Below are 8,067 nucleotides of genomic sequence, written 5' to 3' on the forward strand. Positions count from 1 at the left end.
GGTGTGGCAATCACGCGCTTCAATGCCTCATAGTCAAATGTCATACAGTGGAGAGCTACCTCTACCTGCTGGTAGGCACATGTGTCAGCAGTACAAGATCTACAGAGCAGTGTATCTCCAATAGCAGCCTCAGTATTCATAATCTCTCTACCCCGTAGGTGGACTGAATCAAGATTTACGCGGAAGAAGTTGCAGTAAAACTCATTGACCCACGAGGTGTTTATTTTTTCCAAATTCCTATCAACAAAGTCCAAGCCCAATTCCAGAATGCGGGTATTGATGGCGCGTCTCACATCATTGTGGAGGGCCAATTTCATTTCAATATTCAGATTCTTCTTTCGATAATTGGGGAAGCGAAGCTCACAGTAAAGGTTGGGAAATTTGATTGGGTCAATGGATGGCAGCAGCTGATTCTCCTTATCCACATCATTCAGGGGATTCTTAGCATAGTTTGCATAAGGTGAAGGGGTAGAGGCTTGAGAGCGCTTCCTCTTCTTTGAGGTGGTAGCTATGGCTTTTCCTTTTTCTGACATCCTGAAAAATAGATGTGGTATGATATAAGCAGCTAGCCAAGTAGATGTAAAGCACTCAAGGTAAGATATATTCATGAAGTGAGTGAAGAAAAGAGAATTCTTGGAATGTAAGTAACAAAATTCAAAATTCAAATCAAGTCACAAACCAAGAATTCAAACCACAATTGCACAATGCTTGGTCATTAAGCCTAAGAAATGCCATATTCAAAAGAATGATTAAAGGAGTTATGTGGGAAACAAAAGGAAGAAATCAGTTGGTTAATCAAATTAGAATTAGAAATTAGTTCAAAAATCAGTGATATGACGGTTATCGGCTCAATTAAAAGAAGTGTACAAAATAGGGGTGCAAGCATACTCACAACCATGAAATGTGTATAGTCACTGGTGATGAAATATGATATTGCTAGAAAGCAACCAATATGAAAACAAGTCATCAATCAATGTAAAGATCACTAGGGTTGTATTAAAGATCACTAGGGTTGTATTAATTGGTGTTGGTAAAATCAAAACATTGAGAAACAAGTTAATCAAGAAACATTCAACACCAAATTCAATAAGGCATAAAGTCACAAGTTGAAACAGGAATGGAAAACCTCATGATCCACGTGACTTAGTGTAAATTAGGTATGAATAAAATGAATCAATTCAGCCATATGGACTTAAAACCTTCAATCTTGTGTGTTTATGCAAAAGAGGCTTAAAAATCTTAAAAGAGTTTCAAGTTATGGTCAATCTAAAAATTTACTCAAACTATTCAATGCATAAAAGTAAAGCAGTAATATAAACAAGCAAAGAATGTTATAAGCATGACCAAAACTTGTAAACAAGTTCTCGAGGAGTTTCCAAAACCATTTAGCAAACCAAATTCTATTGACACAGAATTTCGTCAAATAGAAGCTTGTTGCATCAATTAAAACAATGTTATTTCATGAGACATGGTTAGGAAAATTCGGCAGCATTTCAGCAGTAAATTGGCTATTTCCCAAATCCAATCAATCAAATCAAGTTCCATATGAATGTTTGACAATAAACACAGAGCAATCACATGTAAATTCATATGAAATGAACATTTAAGCCAACATACAGCCTCAAAACAGCAACAAGAAACAAAAGTAATGGGCTCAAGCAGCATTCCAGAACAGCACAATAAATAAGTTCATCCAGGGCACTTTCATTCTGAACAACAGCAGTAAATAGAACAAAACCTAAGTCATTGCAGGTTATATAACTTGGTCCAATCAGCCAGCAGAGCAACATTCAGCAACAACAAGCCAAGAAAAGTTAATGAAGTAGCAACATTTTCAATCATCATCATTATTCAAAACAAACCTAGATCCACTATCCAGCTCAGATTCTCTAACCACCTAATAAACTAACATGCATTTCTAACTAAACTAAGTTAACAAAAATTAACTAACTGTCTATAATAACGAAATGAAACAAAACAGGGGGAATGACAGAGACCTGGGGAGCAGAGAATGAACAGAGGAGAAGGTTGATGGTGAGAGGAAGATAGAGGGGAAGTGTGCTGGGTGAAGGTTGATGTCGCGGTGAAGGCTTGCCGGCGATGATGGGGGCCGCGGCTGTTGATGGCAGTGGAGTTGGGGAGAGTGGGAAATGGAGGAAGAGAGAAAGAAGGATAGAGGGAAGGTAGAGAAGGTTGCGCGGCGGTTGATGGCAGCAGAATGTGGTCACTGGAGGTGGCCAGAAGGTTGGTGGCCTTGACGATGTTGGTGAATGAGGGAGAAGGAGAAGAGACGTTGGAAAGGGGGTGAAGGAGTGCGCGACTGCACTAGGGCTCTCGCGTCCCTAGGGGTTAGTAAATTTTGAATCCACGCGTGTGCGCACCATGTGCGTCCGCGTGGGTGGGAGAATGGAGAGGGGGGAACGGAAGCGTCATATGCGCCTGCGCGTAGATGGGTTGTGTAGGCATGGGCGCGGACGCGTACAGCGTGCATCTGCGCGGGTTGAGCTGGGCCTGAGGCACAAAAGCGGCCCAGAGTTGGCACAACTCTCGGGTCTTTGGCCTGGGTGATGCAAAATTGTATCGACGCACGTTCGCACTGTGCGCTTGCGCGTGGATGGGTTAAGTGACAAGTGGGGTGCGGGGGCGCCAGGTGCGCCTACGCGAGGGTAGGGAAACGTAAAAGGACGCGGACGCGTCATGCACTCATCCGCGTGGGTTAAGGCACAGAGTTGGCCCAAAAGTGACACAACTCTATGGTCCTTGGCCCAGAAAGCTCAAATGCACAGCCAACGCGCGCACGCACTGTGCGCTTGCGTGTGGCTTCTCTCTCTCTCTCTCTCTCTCTCTCTCTCTCTCTCATTTTTTTTAAAAGCACCAAGAAGAGCTCAAAATCCTCCTAGCCTTCTCTAAGACTCAAAAACCAGCTAAAATGCAAAACCAACCATATTTTTGAATTTTTGGTAATTTTCAAACAAATTGAGGAAACTTACAATCCAAGCAAAGACTCAAATTCAAAGAATCATCCCTAATTAAGGCATAGAATGTATAAACACCTTAGCAAGCAAAACAAAATATACTACAAAGTAAAGAAACTATATACAATGGAACCCAATTCATTCATTCATTATATCTACAAGAGAATGGAAAGAGTTTACCATGGTGGGGTGTCTCCAACCAAGCACTTTTGGTTTAAGTCCTTAAGTTGGACATTTGGAGGGCTCCTTGTCAAGGTGGTTTATGCCTGTATTCATCCTTGAACCTCCAAGAGTGCTTGTCCTTCGATCGGTCGTCAGAAGTTCTAACCATTTTAACCAAGCTTAGGTGAGTTTCTCTCCAAAATATGAGCTCCCAAAATTGGTTTTCATGATGTGATCCAGGATCCCATATGTTGTCTTCGCACCCATCTTCTAGTTGATCGCCTTGATTCCGTCCGGGTGACAAGAAAGCTGAATCCTCATGAAAGTACCAAACTACCCTCCTAGATCAATTTAATTGAGCACGACACCAGTCCATGCTCTTCAATTTTGAGCTTCCAACCATAATGAGTCTAGATTTACAACGCCAACCACTAAACATCCTCCTCTTTTGCTTAATTCCACAAAGCGCCCTAAGTTGGCCATCCGTCTCATGCAAACCATACTCAAGTAGGATAATAAAGCTAAGAGTTAGAAGTTTTACCCACTCAAATGAAAGATTGGATGACAACCTAGGTGGAGGAGTTCCCAATGATCTTGACAAAGCACGCTCCACTCCCGTCCATCCTCTTCTAGAGGTTTCCACCACTTGGCAAGGTTCTTCAAGCTTTACCTCTCACTAATCTTACTCAAGTTCACATTCTTCTCCACTAATTTCTTCTATCCCTTCCTCATCACTCTCATCATAGATAGGAGGTTTAGTAAAGTTTACCTCGTCATTAATTTCAAGCATAGTGGGGAAGGACTCTTCAAACTCGAAAGGGTCATATGTTGATGCGAAATCATCATATAAAGGGGGGCTTGTTACTTGGGACACTTCTTCCAATCCCTCACTCACAATAAGCCTTGGAAGTTGCACGTCCTCCTCAACATTGCTTCCTAGTCCACTGGAAGAAGGCTCAACAAGATCATCAAGGGGATTAATCAATGTGGACAAAAAATCACTAATGATGAAATCCACTTCTTGATCAATTTCCTTTGACTCTCTATCCACTTCCTCAACATCACTCTCCTCTTTAACATCCCTTCCAAACTTCGTGGAAGAGGGCTCTTCAACTTGAGATTCCTTTATGTGCTCAACATATCCTAAACATCCAACCACTACTTCCTTTTGTTCAATCATGGAGCTCCAAGTTCTCCTTACCATGGAGCTCCAAGTTCACTCCCTCACCAAGCTCCTTGGTTGCTTCTCCACATTCAACAATGGGAGCGCCTTGATCGCATAAGCATAGGCGGGATGAGACTATGTTACCAATGGCTTCTACCATGATAGCCATTTTTTCTCTTGACTCCGCAAACTTCTTTTCATCCTCCTCTTGTCGCCTTAAGATATGAGATTCAAGATCTCTCAATTCCAGCATGGGGGCTTCATCGGGAGATGATGGTGGAAGAGAAGGTTCATTGTTTGAGGGAAGGTTGTTATAATTGGAAGGTGGTTCATACTGGTGAAATCCTTGAGGTGGTGTGTGTGGACTTGGTAGTCCATAGGAGTATTGGTATTGGAAAGGTGGTTCATATGGTGGTTGGTATGGTGGGTATGGGTTGGGGTCATATGGAGGTGGATTATGGTAGAAGGCTTGTGAGTGTGGTTGAGGGTTATGTTGAGGAGGGGGTTCATATGCATGTGGTGGTTGTGGTTGACAATCACAATAAGGGTCATCACATACATTAGATTGATATGCATTAGGATTAGGAGTATACCCATAAGAAATTGGAGGAGGTTGTTGCCAAGAAGGTTTCCCATAAGCTTGGGGTCCTCCCATCTTTGACTTACAAATCCTTGATGCACATCCTCGTTGAAGCTTCTATTTCCTACAACATAGTTTGAACTACACTCATAGCCAAAGTGATGAGAATTCATGGTGACAGAGAAAATAGAAACAAAAGCTAACAAGAAATAAAGAAAATTAAATCCTACAACTATCAAAAACCAACAAGCAAACCAAAGATCAGGCTATTCACAACATATACAATAGCCAATAATATAGCACCATTGCAATCCCCGGCAACGGCGCCATTAATTTGATGGGCGAGGATTCATACCGATTCGGAATTCCATAAAATGTTTATGTTGCAAGTATAGTCCAAACCGACAGTCAATCCTCGAATCAAATTAAGATATGGTTTTGTCACAAGTACAAACTCCAATGAAATTTTACCGAAGTATTTAGACTCTGGGTCGTCTCATGAGGATTGCAATGAAGTGTCAATTATTGGCTATGAAGATGCAAGGGAGTTTGATTGATAAGAGGGCAAGAAATTAAATGGGCAAGAATTTAAATGACAAGACGAGTAAATCAAGCAATTAAAGGAAGCAAGTAATAAAGAAAAACATTCATGGCAAGGATTGAGATCACAGGCTTTCCATCCTAGTCACTAGTAACAATAATTAACAATAATTTATCTTATTTCGTCATCTCCAACATTGGAAGAAGGTGTAAGTTATCTTCCATGAGAGAAAGTCAAACAAGAGTAGCTAATCTCAATCCAAATGTCCCAATCAACTCACTAATTAAATTAGCAAGAGATTAGAGTCAATGGAAATGATATTAACTAACAACTCTCGATCACCAATCTGAATTGGGTTTCATGACTCAAGATTACCTAATTACTCTTCCCAAGCCAATAATGCTCAAGATCTACTATAAAGCCCAACCAAGCATTTTGTCAAACACTTGGTGGGTGTACAAGGAAAGCATAATAAATGTGCAAGAATAATAAATCTACCAACTACCAATAGCAAGGAAAGTAAATTCACAACTCAATTCATCAATAAAAAGAAACATCAACATCAAATTGCATTAAATGTAAACCAAATCCAACATGAGAAAAGAGCATAAAAGTAAAATTAACAAGAGAACTAAGAAGAATCAAGTTGTAGAAACAAGAAATTATGAAGAAAACAAGATGAGAACATGAAAATTGACCTAGATCTAAGATGGAAATGTCCTAAGAACCCTAATTCTAGAGAGAAGAGGGAGCTTCTCTCTCTAGAAACTACACTACATGATGCACATGCTACCAACAATTGCTCCCCCTTGCTTGGACTTTAATTTTGCATGAAATACACTCAGAAACAAGTTCGAATTGGGCCTGGGCAGCTCAGAAATCGCCCCAGCATTTTGCCTTTAAGTGAGTCACGTGCGAGTATCGGCGCGTATGCGCCATGTGTGCGTGCGCATCGATTTGCTATTTCTTCATCCGCGTGGACGCGTCATGTACGCGTGCACGTCTCTTTGTGAAGTCACTTTTGCATGCGCGCGCCTTGTACGCTTGCGCGTCCATCGATGCATTTCCAATTCTTGTTTCCTCACGTATCCTCCACTTTGTATGCTTCTTTCCTCATTTCTTCCATCCAATACTTGCCTTATGAACCTGAAATCACTCAACAAACACATCAAGGCATCGAATGGAATTAAGGTGAATTAAAATCACCAATTTAAGGGCCTAAAAAGCATGTTTTCACATTTAAGCACAAATCAAGGGAGAATTGCAAAACCATGCTATTTCATTGAATAAATGTGAGAAAAGGTGAATAAATCCCTTAAAATAAGCACAAGATAAACCATGAAATCGGGGTTTATCACATGTCCAAAGAAACTTCTGATTTCTTTGACATTAATGGGTGGTGGTAATTGCTCAATTACCTCCACCTTGGCTTGATCTACCTCTATTCCTTTGTTTGAAATCAGATGCCCAAGAACAATCCCTTCAGTCACCATGAAGTGACATTTTTTCCAGTTCAAAACCAGGTTTATCTCTTGGCATCGTTTGAGAACTAGGGCCAGATGGTCAAGGCAGGAGTCAAATGAGTCTCCAAATGAATACCTCAAGGAACTTCTCTACCATGTCAGAGAAGATGGAGAGCATACATCTCTGAAATGTGGCAGGTGCATTGCACAGGCCAAATGGCATCCGCCTATAAGCAAACACACGATATGGGCATGTGAATGCTGTCTTTTCTTGATCCTGTGGATCTACAGCAATTTAATTGTAACTAGAATAACCATCCAAAAAATAATAAAATGCATGCCCTGCTAGTCTTTCTAGCATTTGATCTATGAATAGTGAAGGAAAATGATCCTTTCTGGTGACGTTATTGAGCCTTCTATAGTCAATGCACATACGCCACCATGTAACTATCCTTGTAGGAATCAGTTCATTCTTTTCATTTTGAACCACTGTCATGCCTCTCTTTTTGGGAACAACTTGGACAAGATTGACCCAGGGGCTGTCAGAAATGGGATAAATAATCCCAGCCTCCCATAATTTTGTGAATTCCTTTTGCACCACTTCTTTCATGGCTAGATTCGTCCTCCAGTAGGATCTTGTGCATGCATCAGGTTGGGCTAATGCCCTGAAGGTCACTTATTGTCCACCTAAGAGCTATCTTGTGTGTCTTTAGCACTTGAAGTAGTGCCTTTTCTTCCTATGGTTCTAAGGTAGAGCTTATAATCCTAGAGTTTATGAGGCTTGTCCTCCTCCTTAGGCGTCTTCAGAGGTTCCTTTATTTCCTCTGGCTCTTCTAAATCAGGTTGAGCATCATAAAGGATGTCATTCAGCTCTTCTTCGAGTGCCTCAGCTATATTCACTTCTTCCACCAGGGAATCAATGATATCAACACTCATGCACTCCTCTGGAATGGTCATCCTCATTGACTCTCAAGGTCAGTTCCCCTTTTTAAACGTCAATGAGAGTCTGTCATGTAGCTAGGAATGGTCTTCCTAGAATGAGGGTTGCACTCTTGTGCTCATCTATTTCTAGCACCACAAAGTCTGTGGGGAAAGCAAAGGGTCCAACCCTAACAATCATGTCCTCAATTATGCCTGATGGAAGCTTCACAGAGCCATCAGCCAGTTGAAGACATACGCGA

This window comes from Arachis hypogaea, chromosome 14 (assembly GCF_003086295.3).
Source record: "Arachis hypogaea cultivar Tifrunner chromosome 14, arahy.Tifrunner.gnm2.J5K5, whole genome shotgun sequence".
In the NCBI taxonomy this organism is placed as follows: domain Eukaryota; kingdom Viridiplantae; phylum Streptophyta; class Magnoliopsida; order Fabales; family Fabaceae; genus Arachis; species Arachis hypogaea.